Source organism: Podarcis pityusensis (assembly GCF_964106645.2).
Source record: "Podarcis pityusensis genome assembly, chromosome: 4".
NCBI classification, from domain to species: domain Eukaryota; kingdom Metazoa; phylum Chordata; class Lepidosauria; order Squamata; family Lacertidae; genus Podarcis; species Podarcis pityusensis.
The window spans coordinates 43,095,279-43,117,728 of NC_138027.1; the positions used below are offsets into that span (position 1 = coordinate 43,095,279).

Sequence of the window (22,450 nt, forward strand, 5' to 3'; positions counted from 1 at the left end):
AGTGTATGTCGGACTAGGCTGATATACTAAGGCAAACTTTGAATTCCCCCCTTTGTTCACTTTTGCATCTGGCCACACAAACCATTGATATATGGTGAAAGCTGCCCAGTTGGGAATGCAGCCCTCAGTATATTAAAGGTTCCCCACCCTTGATTAGTGACCACTGGTGGAGGAAGAGGAGTGTGGGGGAGCGCACCACCCCAGCAGCGTGATCCCAGTGGGGTAATATCACGGCTGCCCCCCTGCCCACACCGGGTGCAGCGCCCCTGCAGGCAGTGCACCACACCCCAGGACATGCACCACGCCCCTGCAGGTGCTGCACCACACCCCCAGGACCCACGCCACACCCTTACGGGCAGCGCACCATGCCCCCAGGACGCACACCAGCCCTGCTCCTGCCTGCTCTCCACCCCTGGTGCTGGAGCATGAAGCTTCGCCACTGTTTGTGATTCCTTGCCTACAAAATATCTGGATGGATTTGACTGAAATCTGATTTTGAGGGGCTCATTTCCTTGCAAATATAATCCACTTACTATGAAAAGGAATAAAGGTTATAACCATTTCTAGATTTCCATTATAGCCAATGGTGGTGAAACAGCTTTGGATTTAGCAGACAGCAGTGAAATTCATTGGGGGGGGGCAGGATGCCATTCACCTGATCTCCAATTAGTCACATCATCAATGCTTCAGTTGGGATTCCTGCATTGCAGGAGGTTGGACTAGATGACTCTTGGGGTCCCTTCCAGCTTCAACTCTATCATTCTATGATTCTATAACTAGGAAATTGAGGGAGGTGAGGCAAGGCTGAGGCAAGTTGGATGGAGCTAATCTGGTTCCCCTGGTGGTGTGTGTATACCACCTGGTAAGCAGCAAGGATGCAATTGGCCAGAGGTCAAGTAAGCGGTGGCACCCCATCACACAGTCCACTACAGTTAACAGATCACATGTCCACCTGAATAACAAATCAAATTAAAACGACACAGAACAGTTCTAAACAGACTGGGCTGCTTTCAAATGCTACCGATACAAAATGAATAATGTGCCCACTGAACAGCCATAGCAAGTACAACAGAGAAAGAAAAATCACACTCAAAAGGAAACTATTTTGATTCTGTAAACTTTTAGAGACCCTGCTGGGTTCCGGGGGGGGGGGGGGTCATATTCACTTTTGAAACATCTGACTGATAAAAATATTTCAACTCTAAAGAATTAGTGCTTTTATTTTCATCTGGATAATTTCATCTGGTGGAAATGATGGTGATGGGAGAAATCTGCAAGTGTTATAATATATGAATATGTGGCAAACAGAAAAAACTATTGTTCCTTATTTACAGAAGCTTTGATCTTCTAAATAGGAGTTTCATCAAAATTTATCTTTAAAACGTGTGATAAGCATAACTATAAAAATATGCAGTTTGCTATCCATGGTGCTGAAATTCCCTTCTGAATTCTTAAATATGATAGCATGATATTCTATACTTGCAAACCAGAAAAAAGCTTTTAAAAATGAAAACAAGTTGAACACATTCATCATTAACTAAATGAAAGAAAATTAGGTATTGTTCAATGACACTGGAAAAGAATACACTGTAATTACCAATTTGGAAAGATTGATTCTCTTTAGGTCATAGGAACTAAAAGAGAAAAAAAGAACTAAAGGTATACATTTCTCAACCAGAACATTCCTGATAGTTTCACCCACAATTTTTCACATGCAATGTCAATTCGGCATTAAATATCTACTTTAATTCTTTTCATAGCTCATAATTTTATTTTTGAAGTCTGGATTACCAGTTAGCCTCTCCAATGCTTGGGGAGGAAACAGTAATTTTCCAGAAAATTTTGTAGCTTTATGTATTCATTACAATACAAAGCTCCACAGCTATTCATCAAAAGTTAAATAGCTGCGTTCCTAACATCCATTCTTTCCATACAACAGTATTCTATTAAATAAGCTAGCTTTCCCACATCCCTCTACAGTCCTCTGTAATCTTCATAAATTTATTTCTGAGCAGTGAGGGCTCTCTGCAGCAGCATGGCATGTGGTGCAGGGTAAGGCTGCAGTATCATCCAATGTTGTGCAAAAATGACATCTTTTGATGCAAGCCATTATGTAGTTCAACGAGCTTTTTTCACTCTTAAGATGCATCAGTACGTCAAATCAAGGTATAAAAAAGAAACCAGTGAATGCAAATGACAAAGCAACTGTCTATTCTGGACAAAGATGCTTTTGAATTTAATTCCAAACCGGAATACTTTGAGCTTGTACGGGAATTTGACACCCAGAAGTCATAAAATAATTATGATAATCTGCATGGGTAGACTAGGCTACAGAAGAATCAAAGACTAACACAAAACAAGGATTTCACATAATTAAACTAAGCACATGTCCCTTTCTGTATCTGCTTTAGCACTATAGATTCAGCTACAGAGTGATCTGTCATATGGATGCAACCAAAATGCTATCAAGCAACATAGAGAATGTCCAACGCTGAAATATTCTGAATATGGCAAAAGAAGAAGAAGAAGAAGAAGAAGAAGAAGAAGAGGAGGAGTTTGGATTTGATATCCCGCCTTTCAATCCCTTTAAGGAGTCTCAAAGCGGCTAACATTCTCCTTTTCCTTCCTCACATTCTCTGTGAGGTCAGTGGGGCTGAGAGACTTCAAAGAAGTGTGACTAGCCCAAGGTCACCCAACAGCTGCATGTGGAGGAGCGGAGACGCGAACCCGGTTCCCCAGACTACCGCTCTTAACCACTACACCACACTGTGTAATGTTTATTTATTTATTTAACCATAAAATTCATGCGTAAACAGAAATTTCTTGAAATGTATAGTGAAAGTCAATAAGGAGGGAGTCAGATGTACCTGACCAGGGAAGGCATTCCACAGACTGGGAACTGTCACTAAAAAGGCCCTGTCAGAGGGGGAGGGTTCAACATTCATCCAATTTCACAGAAATTCACAATTTTAACACACAAGCAACCATTTTTATTAAATGGTAATAACTATTCTCTTCCCACTACTTTGGCAGTTTTATTTATTGCTGATTATATTGTTCAGCCTGTCAGCTTAGGGTCAACTCAAACATATATGTTTATAATTGAATGATAACAACAGCAAACAATAAATGGAATGTGTGAAGCAGCCATCCCAAATTAAGTGCCACATAGAAAGCTTTCACATCATTTTATCTACAGAATGTTTTAATGGAAGCAATTCACATGTTCTACACAATCAATCAGGTGTTGGGTAATCAAATGAGACTGTGACTGACATGTTTTCATGTGTGTATTAACCCTAAACTTCAGATTACACCTATTGAATAAGTAGAAATGCAGAAAGTACAGAATGTTATAATACTGCTATAACTCACTTTAGCAGTCTTATTTTTATGCAGCCAACATAATCTCCCAAACAGGTGGCAAAATATAATCATCAACATCAGAAACAACATCAAATTGATTTCTTAAAACAGGAAAAAGCATCAGTTTATAAATTAAGTGATTCAATAATTATTCCAACTGTCATCTTTATAAACATGACAAACACTGCTTTGATGACAAAATGCATAACCTGACCCCAGTTAACCAAATAAATGAGGATGACTTTTATCAGTCACTGCAATAAATGCTGAGAAAAACACAAATTCAAAAGAAAAAGAAAACTAGAGAAAATCTGGTTCAGACAATGACGTAATTTTTTTTAAAAAAAAATTCTGCACAGACTAGAGTGTTCAGAGTCACATTATTGTTTTCTTATTATACTACGTATTTCCATTACAATTCAGTTAAAATGATGCTTGTGTATAAGAAAATAAATTTTATAGTTTGACATTTCCAGAATGATTTAAGAACAATGGTTTGAAATTCACATTTGAAACTGGTTTACAGACACATGATATTGTCATTCCATGATTCACTCTAAGAATCTTACCATCAATAGATCCCCCCCCCAAAAAAAAAAATACATTTCCAGTTTGTGTTTTCAGTATCTGGTATGCATCAGCAGAGCACATCCTTCCAAATTCTGGTACCCATCTGCACTGTTGAGTCTTTGTACCATGTCCTCTGAACTTATTTTGAATGGCTGCATGGCACTCTAATTTTCTATTAATTCTACATTAGTTTCTTTTGCTTGGTATTTTGCTAATTGTACTAACTGGCAACAGCTCATGACACATCTTTGCAAAGAAATTGATTACTACTAACTTCATGCCACTGGATTCAACAATATTTTGAGTCATTTCCCTCATTGTTTTGGTAGTACTAATGCTCAACAACCTGTGTAATTCAGTTTTTCTATCTAGTATTTACATTTCTGTCATGCACAAACAATAACATTAAAAAGACAATATACCTGAAATCGGTTTACCTTGTTTGAGTCTGATTATATAGAAGAATCTTTTATTAGCTTACCTAAAAAGAAACAGAGAAAGGAGTTTTGTTAAATTCAGTAGGTTACATGGCACTTTTAAAAGAAAAGAAAAATGGTCTGGATGCAGCAGTTTTTTTAAAAAGCTAGAAATAATTAATCCAAGCACTAAAGGGTTTTGCCTATTCTCTGTTATTTGCTGCTGATACCCATTCCTCAACCCATGGTAGTCAGTGGGGAAGGCATCAGAACTCCAGTAGATATTCCTTGGTCCAAGAAAGATCTCAGAAGTATGTCATCTCTAAACATGAAATCTGTCATTTCTACTATTTGTAGCTACTGACAGAGCTATCCTCCATGTGGTGGTTTCCCTTTTTAAAAATGCCGGGAAATCATGGGGTTGAATTAAGCATTCTGTTCTTTGAAAGGAACTCAGTTTACAAAACAGAATGTTTGAATTCAACCGCATTCCATTCCGCCAGTCATTTAATTGCATATGTCAGTTTTCCGTTGTACACATTGTCCTTGTATACTCTTTTCTTACTCATATATGACTTTGTATTTTGTCACAATCATCAACCACTTGACACAAATGTTAGTGAAGAATAAGCACACATGGCATGTAGAAATTAGTTTCAGGAACTGGGTGTAAAGGGATCCGACCCAGAACACACACTGGAGCTGGGAGAGGAATGCGGGCGAGAACACTGAGTGGGGTGAGGATGCTGAGAGCATCCCAGCAGCAGATTAAAGGGCAGAAACAGAGAGAATTCTTTCTCTGTCCAAGCAGCAGGAGGAAGGAAACACCAGCAAAGGAACACAGAGGAAACAAGGGAAAAGTGAGAGTGAAGAAAGAGATTTGAGGGAAGATGAAGGAGAAGGTAGAGGGCAATAGGGCAGACTATGGAACCAGGGCTGCTCCAAAAATAACACTGGGGGTGGGGGTGGGAAGGGACCTTGGGAGGGTCATAATCCAAGTGGTAAATCAGTGCGAGATAAAGGGTAGGACAGATAGATGCAGACACTGTGTGGAGAGAAAGGAAAGTGAGAGATTGAAATGACCAGAAACACTAAATTAAACAAACAAAAGGAGTGGTGTACACTGATGAAAAGGGGTAACAAGACTCTTGGAGTAAGGAGTTCTGAGGATTTCTGGGACATTAGAAGGTAGGAGCTGACACAGGGGGTTAACTGGGATGGATAAGCATGATTGAGAAGTTCTGTTACTGTTGCAGCAACATCAAGTGAAATAAATACTGACATTGTTTATTTGTTGTCAGATTTATACCCCACTTTCTTCCAAGGAACTCCATGATGTGTACATGGCTCTCCTTCTACTCCTGTTCTATTTTTTTTAAAAAAATAATATTTATTGATAATTTCAGGATTACAAGAAAAATAAAAAAATAAAAAACAACTACACTACAATACAAAAAAAGAGGGGGGGAAATAAAAAAGAGAAAAGCACAACATATACGACAATACAACAAAAGAAAGTAAACAAGAAAAAGAAGAAGAAGAAAAACCACAAATCCCAAATTGCATATCCATAATTTCCATTTGCTTGTTTCACTGACCTCCTCACACCTCCCTTTTTGTATTCTAGTTTAATAATTATTTCAGCAAATTTTTTCCATCTTTCTCAATTTTTGTTTTAAAATTTATCTTAACAATTTAACCTAATAATTAACTCAACAAATCCTTTCCATCTTTCCCCATATTCTGTTATTCAAATTATCTTAATTTATTTAACCTTATCTTACCCCTAAGTACCTTAAGACTTAAATCATAGTTTTCAAATATACATAACTCCTGATAACATTTCTGCTAGAGTCGTATAGTTTCATTCCCACATTTCCCCTAATATTCATTAAGCTGATTCTAAAATAAAAAATTTCCATTATAAATTCTCTTTCAATCATCATCCAGCGTCCCTTCTTCCTGGTCTCGGGTCGTGTCAGTCCTTACTGTCCATTCCATCTAGTCCATCAACCTGGAAGCCTTATGTCTGAGGCCCTTAAATCTCTTCCATGTCCCTTCTGCAATTCTTCTTCATCTTGTTTGTGCTTGCCCTTTTCCTTGTCTTTTGTTGGTCTCTGTCTTAGTTTCTTTCCTTTCTCATTGAGGAGTAGGTCTCTGGGGGGTTCCAACCCAAAATTGTCTCCATCACCCTTCATCCAGCTCGCCCATTCCCCACAGTCCCACTCCCCACAGTCCTCGATATAATCCAAAATGTATTTAGAATCAAATTTCAAGATCTCTCCAAAGCTAGGAATCTCCTCATCTCCAGACTCCCCTTGGCCCACTCCAACTTCAATCTTCAATAACAGCGGCTTATGCTTCTGTAGGGCCTCGGGTCTCTCCATTTGTACTATTTGAGGTGCATCCGCATCCACCTCCATTGTCATCTGCACTTGCCCAGTCAGTACAGATTCATAGCTTGGTTCCTGAATGATTTCTGTATCAATGTTCCCTGTTTGTCCACAGTTATTAACCACAACAGTCAAATCCATCTTCTCATGCATCTGTTCCAGCAAAGCATTTGTCTTGCATAGAGTAAGCACCCAGTCTTCCTCCCAGCTCATCTTTGTTCAAGGTCAGAAAAGACTATTCCCACGGTCTTAATCTCACAGATGTTGGGTCTCAAATATCCTACAGCAACAATTTAGCAAGCTCCCTCTAGAGGAGACAAACTATTTGTATCCATTTTTTTTTTTGAAGACAAAGGAAAGTTACTTTCATTTTTCAGATATTTCAGATGTTTTTCAGATATTTTGTTTCTTTAAAATGCAAAAGGCAACATTAGTATCAACTTGTTTCTCTTCATTAGCTATCTGTCAAAGTATTACGTTCACAGTCAATGAACCTCTCCAACAGTTTCTGTCTCTGACACCCCGTTCCCAGGTTAGAGACGGTGGAAACTTATCCTTCTTCACTTCACTTTTGCTTTAGTCTATATACAAAAAAGCGGAAGGCGGACTTCCTGTTTGCACCTTCCCGCTTCGATACCAAATTGAACAATTTCTTGATCCAATTTTCCTTTTCTACTCACGGGTACTTGTTTTAAGTCCAATTGTCCACAGGAAAAAGTCAGCGCTCTCTGGCAATGGCTGTGCGGCTTCACTCCATGAAAGTAGCAGTCAGTTCGTAGCACCGCGCTTCTCACCCCACTTCGCTCCGGAGCCCCTAGATGGGATTCCCCGCGAGTAGGGGGGCGCTTCTGGTGCCCTGCCGAACCCCACGTTCCCAGGCTTCCTCCACCTGGGATTTCTAGCGGGTCCCCACCTTCGCCGCAGTGGGAAGACCCAGTTTCCACGGAGCCCGTTCCTCCGGTCGGAGGAACTCCGCCATTCACCAATGGCGCTGACCCGGAAGTGCCCTTCTACTCCTGTTCTAATCACAACAACCCTTTGAGGTAGACTAGGCTGAGAGGCACTACCTTGCCCAAAAGTAACCCAGAGAGCTTCATGGATGAGTGAGGATTTGGACCCTGGCTCCCTCCTTATCTAGTTCAATGGATCATTAGTATAACCCTGTACAAGACTTCTTTAGTTTTAATGGACTATAATTTCATTTCAAAACCATAAAATTCATCCTTCACCACCACCAAGTATATAATAAAGTTATAGCTTGTGAGCTGCTATATGGTGGAAGATCCACGTGTATTCCAAAACAAAACTAAGCAGTGATGCTACTGCCAGCTCTTTCAAAACTCCATATTAGGCTCCATTTCCTAACATTTAACACATTTTGAGAATAGCCAGGTCAAAATATTGTTGTTTTTTTAAGCTACAAGATAAATGAAAGTGTTGCCACTACGGTTTACCAGTTTTATAGAAAGCACCAACATACAACTGGATTAATTAGAGACCTTTCCAATATGTAGTGTAGACAAAATTGCATGTATTAATTATTACTGAAGAACACACACACAGACACACACTCCTTCACATAAGAAACAAGGTCAACTAACAGTATGCTTAGATAAATTAAGAATATGTCTTCATGTGTTTGGCTGATTTGTCTGCATCCTTTTTCCTCTGCCAGGAGATTTTCTAAAGGAGTATCAAGTACAAAGAAAGCTACAAAGTACTACTTATGCATAATAGAAATTCAATGCATGCTCCTTGTTTTATTTCAAAGCCGATTACTGAAGAGCTCACACTATGCTGAATTGTCTCTTCTGTAAATGGAAGCACTGCATCACATGCTTTTCCTGTATTACTCATTCAGTCATTCATGGTTGGTCAACTTACAAAATCATACAAATCATTCAGTATCAATATTCAACATCACATTAATTAAAATAAATATCCTTAAATATTATTGCTAGGATCTCTCTCTCTCTCTCTCTCTCTCTCACACACACACACACACACATACATACAGAGGGAGGGAGAGAGAGAGAGAGAGAGAGAGAGAGAGAGAGAGTGCCAGCAGATTTGGAGTATTACTGTTTTTTGAGTTGCAGTAATGATGATTCCACCTATTCCAATATTCAGTTTTTCTATAAGCAAACTCTGTACCATTCTGTTTGAGAGAGGTCTGCAGGGGTTTGTTTTGTATTTCCATGTTATTCATTACTAGCATCCTGATATGTATAATGAAATCCTAGAAGTGTTCTGTGGTGTACTTTACATCATTTAAAATAAAAAGAAAAAGAAAGAAAGAAAAGTATAGGAAAAGTATAGGATAGATACAATAAGGCTGCAATTTGCTTACTTCAGATAAATCTAATTGAGTACAGTTGGACTTACTTTGCAGTGGTAGCTTCTCAAAAAAGCACTTGAGAGACAAGTAAGTCTGTGACAGCAGCAAAGACCTATTCTCCCAACTCATTTAAGACTCAGTGCCAAGTTATCCAACCATCTTCTTGGTAGAAAGGATGGCTGTCAATTCAAGGCTACAACAGGAGGTCTCAGACTCACAATTAGTGCTTGGCCTTTGCTTCTCATCAGATTCAAGTGGCTCTCTGTAACTTCTTTGTAGCACAGACAGGATCAATATAATTTCTATATGCATCAATCTTGCATGTTTTATTAAGATAAAAAATAATGCAATGTAATAATAAATAGTAGATCTGTAGAGTTTGAAGGGATCCCAAGGGACCTCTAGTCCAACTGTCTGCAAATTCATGGGTCGCAGTTCATCCCTGGTCATCCAACCTCTGTTAAAAAAACCTCCAACAAAAGAGGTACCCTCCAAGGTAGTCCATTCCACTGCTGAACAACTCTTACCATCAGAAAGTTCTTCCTTATATTTAGTCAGAATCTGCTTTCCTGTAATTTAAATTCATTAGTTTCAATCCCACCCTTTGGAGCAGCAGAACATAAGCTTGCTCCATCTTCCATATGACAGCCCTTTAGATAGTTGAAGTTGGGTATCATATCACCTATCATCAATTAGTCTTCTCTTTTCCAGGCTAAACATACTCAACTCCTTCAACTGTTCTTCATAAGGCTTGGTTTCCAGACCCTTTATCATCATGGTCTCCCCCCCTCTACACATGTTCTAGTTTGTCAATATTCTTCTTAAATTGGTATTCTTCTTAAACTGGTTTCTAACTAACCATAAAGTTTTACATTAAAAACCTACTGACAGCTTTCAGAATTCTGCATCTCAGCTATTATAAGTATAGTAAATTATCACCCGATTCCCGCACCTTCTTGCCTGCTTGCTGTGTCTGAAGCCCTGGAACAAATGGAAGGAACTAGTGTTTCATGCAGCAGAAATGTCAAATTTGGTCACATCACTTGAACTGGTCAGACCTGTTTGCGTGACATGAATCTTCTTTCTGTGAGCATGACTTAGAGTCGACTTAGAAGTTTATAAATGAAACAACCACTAAATTAAGCAGAACAAAGAAGCAACTGATAGCTGAAGTACTGGACCCAAATGTACTCATTAGCTTGTTCAGATTTGCTCGCACTTTTCTTTTAGGGCTATATACTTCTTTAGTTTTCTGAATTTAATAAGCAAATGAAGGAACTTTTTCAAGAAAAGAATAGGAAAGGAAATTTATTTACACTTCCATCCCTCCAGCATGCAATGCCACCTATTACATTCAGCTGACAAACTTCTATACACATTTGATATCTCTTTATCATCATAGGTAACTGATCAGATTAAATATCCAAGATGAAAGCATAAATACAATGCAATTTAAAGAAACTTTCTCCACAAGTGAAGATTGATTATAATATTTTCTTTAAACATGACCAACTGTTTAAGCTTGATGTTTTAACCATGTGATAAAACGGTCCACTGGACATCATTTATGCAGGCAGTACATTTTCATTGTTACTCCATTCCATTTGCACAGAAAGGCTAAACAGTGAAAGCCATCGATCAACCAATGTTCACCTGCTGTTCAGTGACCAGTCACTTGGAACAACCCCTACCAGCTTTTCGCCCAATTACCCAGCATAGCTTGAACCCTGGAGAATCCAAAATATATTGTTGCTGCCTGGCCCAACTGGAAAACAAGCATTTCATTTCTCATTTAGCAAGGTTAAAAATAATGCTTTTCATTATATTGTTTTTCTTCCTAAAATCAACCTTCAGAAAAAATTCACCCCTGTTGTCTTAGATTAAATTACTATTTCTGCAAATTTTCTGACCAAAGTTTCTGGCATGCTATTAATATAAATGGTCCTCTTTTCGACCTGCTTTCAAAAGCTTTGCCTATGCCTTATGGTGGGTGCCAGGCATGTAGAAGCCCAGTTATTGATACCTTATGACCTCTCTGGGCAAAATTCTATTCTTGATGACATTCACAAGGCTTCACTGTAATTTACCCATATAAATGTTTACAACTATCCTTTCTTGTAGTAGTTGCCATGAGGGCAAGGGAACAGTTACATTTCTATAATTTCTTCTAAAGAGTAATGACTGTTAACTGTACCATGTCTTTTTTGCATTATGTCACCAAGTAGGTTTCAACTGTTAAAAAAAATTGTGATGGAAAGACCATAAAAATCAAATTAAATGCTCACAAGCATTTTGCAGTACATGTACACAAGTGCTTTGCTTTTGACACAACAATTGGTTAGGTTCTAAATGCTATGTCTGTAGAAGTGTTGATCTATTACCCTGATTAGTAGTTAACTTTCATTTCTTTTCTAGCTTTGCCCCTGGATAAGCTCAAGTATTCCCAAGAAGAAGCCCTGATCAAGTACATTTGTCATGCGAACAACTATAATAAGGTAATTTATCATACTCTGTCAAGAGTTTTATTCCAGAAAGACTGCTGCATTTTTATCCTTACCAAAAATTTTGCTGTCACTCTTACTGAAAAATTTGGTAGACATTTTGGACATGTTTAATAGCCATTCCAAACTGATAGTGGCAGATAATTAAGTTATCTGCTATCAAAATATCTTTTGTTCTCTAAAATGCTTATGATGAAATGAACCCTCAGGCTGACTTAATGTGGCCTGTTCACAGAGTGTAATTGTTTGTACCTTTCACTTTTCTCCATCTAAGTCAATAACCAGTGTAGAAGCCTTTTTTCATTTTCCTTGTTGGTCTCCAATCAGTTGCATCAATGGAGACTTTTCATTTGTTAAAACAACTATCAGTAACTTCAGGTGGGAGCAGACTCTGGGTTACTGGATCATGACAATAATCACAGTGACATATACAAATCCTTAATTGACCCATATTTGAAAATTAGTGCATAGTAGCAATTTTCCCATAGTTTTCATCTGAGACTTTTTCAACATTGTTTGGGGATGAACAAGGATCGCTATCCCACATCTGTAGCATGAATTTAAGGGGGGGGAGTTTAACAAGTTAATTGACACTGTAATGCTCAATCTTCCTTGTACTGCAGTTTTTAAAGTCATATGAATTCTGGTGTTCATAATGTAGCTACTCTAGAGCAGGCTCTATATTGTCATTCCTTGCCTTTCCCAGTTTTTAATGTGATAACCCTTTTAACCATGTTATTTTAATGGCTAATTAGCTATAATAGATCAAAAGTCTGCCTTGCCCACGCCCTATCATTAAATGAAATGGAAAAAAAATACTATGCCTTTCAACCTTTCCTCTGAATGTGCTTCCTCTCTCTAGAACTCATGTTCTAATCCAACATAGCAAGTGCTCATATTATTCCTTAGATAGCAGTATAGGATTTGGAAGTGTATCCTGCTGAACAAGCCCAACCTCTATAATAGAGCTGGTGCCTCTTAGTAAAGAAGGGATTCACCATTACGGCACCACTAGAACACTGAATGCATGCATTCATACACACCCCGAAAACCAAGGAAGAACTTTATCTATCCTATGTTTGTGGTTTTGTGTGTGTTGTGTTAATGCATGCAAAAACATTTACAAATGAAGTTAAAACTTTTATAAGGAAAGCGCCTTAAATTTAGTTAGACTACAACTCCCATCATCCCTAGCTAACAGGACCGGTGGTCAGGGATGATGGGAATTGTAGTCCCAAAAACACATGGAAGGCCAAGTTTGGCCATGCCTGGATTAGCTTAAATGGTTTTGTGGGCTGCCTGCAGCTCACTTGCTGACCGTAGGCCATTCCTATTTTAGGTTGAACTAGTCCTACCCATCTCTCAATTTAAAAACAGATTTGAGTTTTATTAGTAGATCTTCCTTTCAAAGCAACAGAAGTAATCCAGTACACTTCAACATGTTCAGTCAGAGCCTTAGACATGACTTAAGGCACTATTTAGAATAATTTGCATCTTACGGTCAGCCCTATGTATGTCTATTCAGAAGTAAGTCCCATTGAGTTAAATGGGAATTACTACAAAATAAACATGTACAGGATTTCAGCCTCAGAGACGATTGTACGAATGGAAGTTCAGTATGATGGATTTTAAAATGGTCACAATATTTTATCAGCAAAACCACTGTATGCAGGGAACTATAAGAGGCTTCCCAGTGAGAAGCTAATCACTTGACCTCTTCACCAGAAACCAATAAATCAGGGTGCTAAACCAGCACAGCTCTGTCAAACTGCCTGTTCAGAATTTAAGTCAAAAGCACTTAGTTCTCAGTCTCCAGGTACAGTTTTCTGTACTAGGTTTGTAGAATTCTTACTGCTTTTTACACTATAATTCTCTTCAATTATGCCTGACATTTTGTCTATCACATAACTCAATAGAGAGAAATAACATGATCTCAGAGGAATAGAGAGAGAAAAAGATCTAATATAATAGGATACCAAAAATAATTACACCACATGGTCTTATGAACTTTAAACTCCAATCAGTAGCGTACTATTAAAACTCCTACAATTACTAGTTGGAATACAAAAATAGTTTAATTAGCCTATAAAAACTAACTAATGCAATCATAAATGTGAAGCTTTGATTTCAATACCTTATACTCATCGCAGAATTAATGTCTCTTGCAAATATAATCATTAGGCACTTAGATTTGTTATGAAAACGGAAACTGAGGGTTGCCTCTGATGCTTATCCATGATTAATCATTATATAACTTCTTTACGGGGAGTGAGGGAGAAAAAAAAAGTTTATCTAAAAGAAGCTTAGCAGCATGAAAATTGTATGTTAAATACTTCAAAAGTTACATAGCTTTTACACCAATCCCTTCAGTGCAACTGCTTTAAAATGCTAATGAGTGTATCCGTTTCTCTGTTATTGGAGAAAACTGTCTAAGATCTATAAATGGGGGATGGGGTGGGTGGAACTCTCCATTTTTTTGACAACTGCAAATTAGACCTGAGCTAAAATGCAACCCAACCTTTTTCTGATTTGGGTGCTGTGGAAGAGGACCTGCCTTTCTAAGATTGGATGAAGTCTTCAGCCATCTTCCTCGTGACTGAGTGCAGGTAGAAACCACTTGCCCTAGCTATATGAAGTTATTACAAAGCCAGTTCAGAATGTAGACTGGCATTCTCTTGGACGCCATGCAATGGGAACAAAGAAATTGGCTTTGAAACAAGGCAGTTCAAATATGAAGTAAAGGGAAAAGAAAGTAAGCATAGTCTTCATGAAAGCTGTCACACCCATGTCCTTCTGCCATACTTCATGTCCATCTGAAAGTAGCCAGTATTGTCCTACTATTTATTAATAATAATAACAAAACAAATAGTTATATTTATTTATAGCATTGCTTCTCACTTTCACACTTTTGAAGTGAAAAGTTGAATTTCAAGAAGTGGGGAAAAGATTAGTAATCAGTTTCTCATGTGTATGTGCTCATTCATGCACAAACACACACAACTACACACACACACATGACACACACACCCTTTTCGCAGCTCTAATTGATTATATACCAGCTTTAGGATTCTTTCTTTTTAACTGTGTGATTACAGCCAATCAAGGATTGAATATGATGCTATCATTTTGCTATTTAACTGATTACTTTTGGCCATTTTTTCTTACTTGACAACATTTGTGAGCGCTAATAAAGACCTCAAAATGCATCTCTCATGCAGTTCTAGTACATACGCAGCCTGGGATAAAGACACAGCTCATCACAACTAAGAGTTGGCTTATTTTTGTTACAAGGAAACCACCAGAATGGAGGAATGGTGACTTAGAGCAGGCTGCTGTGACTTTATGCTAATTGTACATAAATATATTTATTAAAAGAAACTTCAATGCCTGTTTTTGATGGATAACTCCTGAAGCCCTGAACTTATCCATGTAAATTTCTGTAGGAATCTTACTCAATAATACCTCCTAATTTTGTACAAAAATACGTAGTTCAAAAACCTAGGTGGCAAGACACTTAAAACTTTTTTAAGTGTTCCAACTTTAAATATGCCTAGCACACACATATGCCTAGCACCAGTGCTTTTCTTCTGGGGGTACGCAGGGGTATGCATACCCCTAAACATTTTGTGAATCTAAGTTTGGCTTCATTGAGGGGTAGTATTTCAATATGAGTAGGAAAATGACAGTACCCTAGACATTTTTTTTAGAAAAACACACACTGCCTAACACACACAGAGGGAGGGAGGGAGGAGGGAGAAATTGGCTGTGTCCATTTTCACAAATTCTATTATTTTGTTTAAAAAAATGCCTAAGTTTCCAATCTCTTCCAACATAGTTTGGACAATGGGCAATAGTCTTTAGAATTTTTGTTTAGAAAAAATTTGCTCTTAATGCTTACTTGCTACCTACAAACTTCTTCAGAGCTCTTGCAATATGCGTTTCAGTAGAATAGCACCAGAAAATTACTTTATTCCCCAGTGGGATCCAATTACCCTCTATATCATGAATTGGTTATTATACCACCACTCTCTTGCTGCTGAGCTTATTTTAATTAAAGGCTATAGGAGCATACATTTGGTACAATTATTTTTAAGGAAGAATTAAAAGTAATTCAGTGTGTAAACTAGAGTTAACAATGTAGACAACTACTGAAGCTGCAATCCTATACCCTGCTTCCTTAAAGTACACATTGAACTCTATGGGGCTTGATTTTTTTAGTAGAGATGTGTAGGATTGCTCTTCTACTTTATCACATTGTTTAAACTGCCTGTACCATTTGCTATATTTAGTCATTTATTCATTATTTTAAAAGTTTTCCAATTTGAAGGGTAATAAAGTAAGAAGCTCCATTACATAACACACATGCATTATATAGCAGTGGATGAAGTCACTTTTGATGACTAGAAAACTTATGGTACATGTTCATAGAAGTCATGTACAGAGACTCTCTATATATACTTTAACATATTCATCATGTCAGTAAGCACACCTTATAAACATATTGTTATCAAGTAAATGTGCATGAAATTGTGGCTAAAATATTTGGTTCTAAATGCTCACATCCTAATTGCTAAGGATATGAACAAGAGTTGATCTGGAATCCATGACTACTTATACCTTAAACGGGTAGAATATTTAATCTACTATAACTGGAAGGTGGGATAGTTGTTGTTTTCATAGGAAAAGTACCATGAGTGGAAATATGAAGCAGAATCAGGGACAACTAATATGAACCAGAATGAGATAATTGTGATTTCCATTACTTAATATTGTGATATAGTATATTTAGGTTGTAGGAAAAACAGAATAACTATCATTTACTACCATCTTATTACCACCTTAAGATGCATCACTTTCTCTGACTGACCCTCCTTTCCCCATTCAACTTCACTTTTTCATAAATCCTATCTTTATCCCAATTATAAACCTGCAGACAGAGTATCTTAAAAAGTACAGTGTGCAGCTATTATCAGCACTTTATCAACAATAAACACTATAAATAAATATATTAATTAAAAAATTGTCCAGTAGCACCTTAGAGACCAACAAAGTTTGTTCTGGATATAAGCTTTCATGTGCATGCACACTTCTTCACTGGTATCTGAAAAAGTGTGCATGCACACAAAAGCTTAGACCCAGCAAAAACTTAGCTGGTCTTTTTTATTTATTTCGCCTGCGTCAGACCAACACAGCTACCTACCTCCATAAACACTATAATTATTGTTTAACCAATTGTGAAAACTTAAATAAAATGTCATTTAAATAAACTGATTTTATTACAGTTTAGCTACAATTAACTTTTGCTCGGTTCTGCCAAATGTGTTTAGGATTGGACTACAAAGATAATATAACCATTGCTAGTGCCCACCTGATGGTGTGCAACACAGGCACCTGTTGTCATAAAGGCATTCACTTTATATGAATCAGTTCTTATGTTCTTTGCAGGTGTTGCATGCATTAGGTCTGCAATAAAATGCTTTCGGATTTTTGCAAACCAAAATATGGTAAGATGAATACTGAGTTGCCCATGCCTTTTCTCTATTCAGCTGCAGTGGCAGAAGCAATGGGACGGGTGGAGTGCCGGCTCTTATGCTTCTGCCACTTGAGGTGTGGACTTTATCCCATCTCATGGGACGCCGGCTCTGAGGCCTACAATGCTGTGAGGTCTTCTTGAGTGAGTAGTGGAGAAGCTCAGCAGCAGGCCACCACCTGACCTGTGAGACAGCCACTGGAAGCTGAAAGAAGCTTGGCCAGAAGGGATTTGGAATCTGGAGGAGGTACTCAGGATAAAGGCAACCTGATCCCTAGTCCCTTACCCCTATGTAATAAAAAATGAAACACTCATCTCATTGTGCTTGGTAACGGGGCAAGGAAGAGCTGAAAGCAAGAATTATCACCGGTGGCTCCCATACAAACATGCACAAGTCACTGTAGGAGGCAGAAGCATAGACACCGACATAACATCTACATGAAGCCCCATAAAACCTTTGGGTGGCCCTGCAGAGCTAATCATGTGGGGAGGGTGTGCTGAAGGCATCCTTTGTCCAGTTATCTGTTTATCCTAGGGCCAGTCCTAATCTTGAGCATATGTACTTGGGAGTAAGTTTCATGGGATTGTGTTGTTATTTGCTGATACAGTAAGCTTTAGGATCTGACCACTATACCTCTTTGTTTAAGGTGGATTCATTAGTATTCTCACTTGTAAAGCTATTGCCACATTTTAATGCTTTTGAATAATTTCCCAATACTGTTGAATGTAATATTTATGTAAATAAAATAGGGATACATTTGAATTTATATGAGTAATCTGCAAAAACATTTCCATAACCTGCTATTTTTACATTTATTTGCCTCCTAACAACTCTTCAGGTTACAAAAAACTAATACTTTATTTGTGCAAATAACAGACACATGGCTATAAATAATAATTATGGCATCATTTCTTCTTTCTAATTCTTATGTGTCATGGTATATTGCTTTTGGCAAAAGTATTTTCAAAATAAAAACTTGCAGTGCTGTATAGATATATACACAATTCCTAAGATATATTGAGTTTTTAACACATATTTATGCTACATATTAGTTAGAAAATGACATCTTGTGAGCATCCATACCTCTAACTAACTTGATTATAAGCTCTCTGTAGTGATACAGTATAGTAAATTCAGCTCGAGAGTTTGACCATTTTATAGCATTCAAAGAAGCACAATTGTTTTTTAAACTTATTTTAAATTTAATTATACTTTGTCCTAGGAGAGTTCACTTTCTGAAGTAAAATTAAAAGCAGATAGAAAGCTGTTCAGCTGTTATCGTGATACACATAAATACAGACAGAAAGCACTTCTATGGCACTTAATTCTTCTTTCCAATTTCCCCCCCCTAAATAAGACATGTTAAGTTATTACAATGAAAAGCAAATGCAGGTGTTTAAGATTTCTTATATTCATCAGCAAATCTTTGACTTTTATGGAGAAAATGGAATTATGCTCCTAATGGTGTAAAAGGTAAAGGTAAAGGTACCCCTGACCATTAGGTCCAGTCGCGGATGACTCTGGGGTTGCGGCGCTCATCTCGCTTTACTGGCCAAGGGAGCTGGTGTTTGTCTGCAGACAGCTTCCGGGTCATGTGGCCAGCATGACTAAACCACTTCTGGCAAACCAGAGCAGCACACGGAAACACCGTTTACCTTCCCTCCGGAGTGGTACATGTTTATCTACTTGTACTTTGACGTCCTTTCAAACTGCTAGGTTGGCAGGAGCAGGGACCGAGCAATGGGAGCTCACCCTGTCACAAGGATTCAAACTGTCGACCTTCTGATCGGCAAGCCCTAGTCTCTGTGGTTTAGACGACAGCGCGACCTGTGTCCCATCCTAATGGTGTAGGGGTATTAATTTAAATGGAAATATTAATAGTACAATCCTATACGTGTATTGGAGCAGGAACCGGCAAGCCACTCCAGTATCCCTGCCAAGAAAACTCCATGGACAAAGACAACAGGCATGAGTGCCTGGCGTGCTCTAGTCCATGGGGTCACGAAGAGTCGGACATGACTAAACAACAACAACAACAACATACATTTATATTCCCAAAGTTAGTCCCACTGGCTTACTTCCAGATAAGTGTGTATACATGTTCAGCCTACCTCTTATAAAATGAAATGCTAAACATATATTTAATAAACACAAAGAACACTTCTACTTGATGTCTCCTTTGGAAAGTACAAACTGGTCACCATCAACAGTTGTTTTACTTCCTGGATTTTCCCTGGAAAGAGTACCGTAAATGTGAATTTAATGATGATAATATATGGGTTGGCATTTTGATGCCAAAGATGTCATGTGGACACTGCAAAAAACAACACCACCATTGCATGAGAAGAATTGATCACACAATCAACACCCATACAGAAGCACCCTAGATCCCACACTCTGAAGCAGCCTTGCTTTAATAATACTAATGGCATAGAGAGGAAAATGCATTAAATGATTTTTTTAAAAAGCAACAACAACAACAGAGGAATCAAACTATATTTTCTTTCATTGTCTGCACTGAATAAAAAGAATCAGGTACCTTTTAGATATTACAATAATGGTAAGAGAACTGTTCTTGTATGGGATCATCTCAGAATATTGCTATAGCATTTAAGGGCATGCTACCATACCAGTGAGGCCAAGCTCATAATCCTTAGTATTTAATTGGCTCTATCCTGGTTGTGGAAAAGCCAAAGAAAAGCAGCTACATAACAATCACCTAACTTAACACCTTGATTTCAGAGATGCTGAATGTGTGCAGAGTGGGTTATACTCAATGTAGCATTATGTAGATTTCTCCTTGCCCAACAGAACAATGTCCCCTACCCCACAGGGCTTTTGCATCACTTCTGCCAAGAGACCAACTGCTTTTGGCCTGCACTAAACTGTCATCAAATGGCAGCCATTCCATTAGGATACCTGAACTGTTCCAACCCAGATGGCCATCATGAGAATGGTAATGGTAATTAAGAGTTTTGGAGCATGGTACTATCAGTACACTGATGACACACAGCTCTTTTTCTCCATAACATCATGAGAGGGTGTGTAAGCCCTGGACCAGTGTCTTCAGACAATGGTGGTTTGGATGACGGACAATAAACTGAGCTTGGATCCTATGAATATAGAGGCTCTAGGGTAGGTGGTTCCTATGTACAGAAGCTAGCCATTTGCCCAAGTAAAATCTGGTGCCTGTTACCACATGGTGAATAAACAGACTTCTCTAAGCTTTGTGGATGTTTTTACTGAAAAACAATGTTGGATCCTGTGATTGGAAGGAGAGAAAGAGGTGTTGCTTCATCCTATTTTAATCCTCTTGCTGCCATTTTACAGCTCAAAATCAATTGCTTTCTCATCTCATCAAGTAGAATATACAGGTTCTTTCACTATGTAGGCAGAAAAGCAGCTTGCAGAGGGCAATTTTGAACAGACATATGACACCATGGCAGGGGTGAGCAACCTTCCAGGAGCCAAATGCCAGTAGTGGGTGGAACCCGAGGCAATTCGTGGGCAGAGCCAAAGGCAAAAAGTGGGTAGAACAATGGGTGTCACTCTTACCTGTGTACAGTAGGCAATATTCCATGCAATAGTCATAGGTCTCTACATACAAACAAACAAACAAACAAACAAACAAACATACTTCTCCCCATCCAGGCAAGAAAGAGATATTATCACAGTTGAGGAAGACATACCAGACAGGCAAAAGTGCTTGAAGAGAGGGTAAAGAAGGCCAGTGAGTGGGGTGACCTGAGGAGAGTCCCATTGACCAGAAAGAGTGTGTCAGGGGCCACATTCAGTTTCTGGGGCTAAGATTCCCCATCCCTCTACTATATGGATAAGCAGTTTCTTCTCTTCACCGAATTGGCAGTCTCCAATGGTACTTCCCAGCTTCTGCTTCTTTTTTTTAAAAAAAAAAAAATTCAGGAGAGCATTTCCCCATCTCCCATGAACCATCTAATTTGACCCTGAGATTAGCTTGCCTGGAGCTGACTTTAAGAACTATTTTTAATAAGTGAAGTAGATAAAGGTACTTCCAGACTTAAATAAGGAATACAATTAGACATAAGAATTTGGGCTGTGATCCAAGAGACCTTGTTCCCACAGGGCCCTATTTCACATCTCTTGAAAATTTAATGAGACACAAAGTAGCTAGGGAAGAGAAGGATTGGCAAATGCAAATATTCAGAAATCTGGGCAAGAGAAAAAGCAGGTCAGGCTATGCTAGGTGGCAAGTTCATTAGCATTTCAAAGACACAGAAACACAAAATTTATTAGTTTGAGGCAAATTTCAGTCAGTGATATAGTCAGGTGCAGAGGTGTCAGCTTGGGAGTATAATCTTCTTAAACTATATTTATTTTTGACTACTTTCACCTTAGTCATATTATACAATCTTTCCTCTGGCCAAAGGGGAAAGAAAGAGAGAGGTAGAAGTCAAAGCAGTGATATGATGTGTGCTTCTTTCCCTTCTTTTTCTTGCCAGAGACAGCTTGCATTAAATGCCTGAAACAGCCTATTAGGTGGTGGTGGTTATTATTATTATTATTATTATTATTATTATTATTATTATGTTGTAAAAGATTCGGAGAAGGGCAACCAAAATGAACAAGGTGTGGAGCGACTCCTCCATGAAGAAAGATGCAGAGTTTGGGTCTTTTTAGTTTAGAGAAAAGGTGAGTAAGAGGTGACATGATAAAGTTTATAAAATAATTGTGTCACAGTGAAAATGGATAAAGAAAAGTTTTTCTCCCTCTCTCATAATACTAGAACTCATGGGCATCCAATGAAACTGTATGTTGAAAGATTTAGGATAGATACTTCAGGTACAGTACTTCTCCATGCGGTGCATAGTCAAACTATGGAACTCCCTCCTGCAGGAGGTATTAAGAGCCACAAGGAAAGGATGGCTTTAAAAGAGGATTAGACAAATCCACAGCTGGGGGCAGCTATGCTTCCAAATACCAGTTGCTGGAAACCACGGGAGGGGAAAGTGCTTTTGTGCTCATGTTCTGCTCCCTGGTTTCCCACAGACATCTGGTTGGCTACTGTGAGAACAGGATGCTGGATTAGATGGGCCATTGGCCTGATCCAGCAGTCTATTCTTATGTTTTTATTACGTATAAATATTTTTTTAGATATTGCCTACCACTTAGAAACATAACTTGTTTTTCCCCTTAAATGCAAAACACAAAAGGTTGCATACAGCTCAGAATGCAAGAGTTCTAACCTGGTGTCAGATGGTTGCATGAACCAGTCATACTTCCCCCCTCCAGATAGGTAGATAGGAAGATAGAATACACACACAAACACACACATTTCACCACTAAAAAACACACCAAA

General features: G+C 38.3%; 1 protein-coding gene and 1 long non-coding RNA gene across 5 annotated transcripts in view; both read right to left on the bottom strand.

Annotated features, from left to right (window-relative positions):
- CADM2 (cell adhesion molecule 2) overlaps positions 1-22,450 on the bottom strand; it is a 398,136-nt gene that overhangs the window by 265,863 nt on the left and 109,823 nt on the right. The window lies entirely within an intron of this gene.
- LOC308474971 overlaps positions 4,374-22,450 on the bottom strand; it is a 126,068-nt gene continuing 107,991 nt past the window's right edge. Inside the window, exon 3 of the long non-coding RNA XR_013985070.1 lies at positions 4,374-4,417. This is a non-coding gene — a long non-coding RNA (uncharacterized lncRNA). The remainder of the gene's footprint in view (positions 4,418-22,450) is intronic.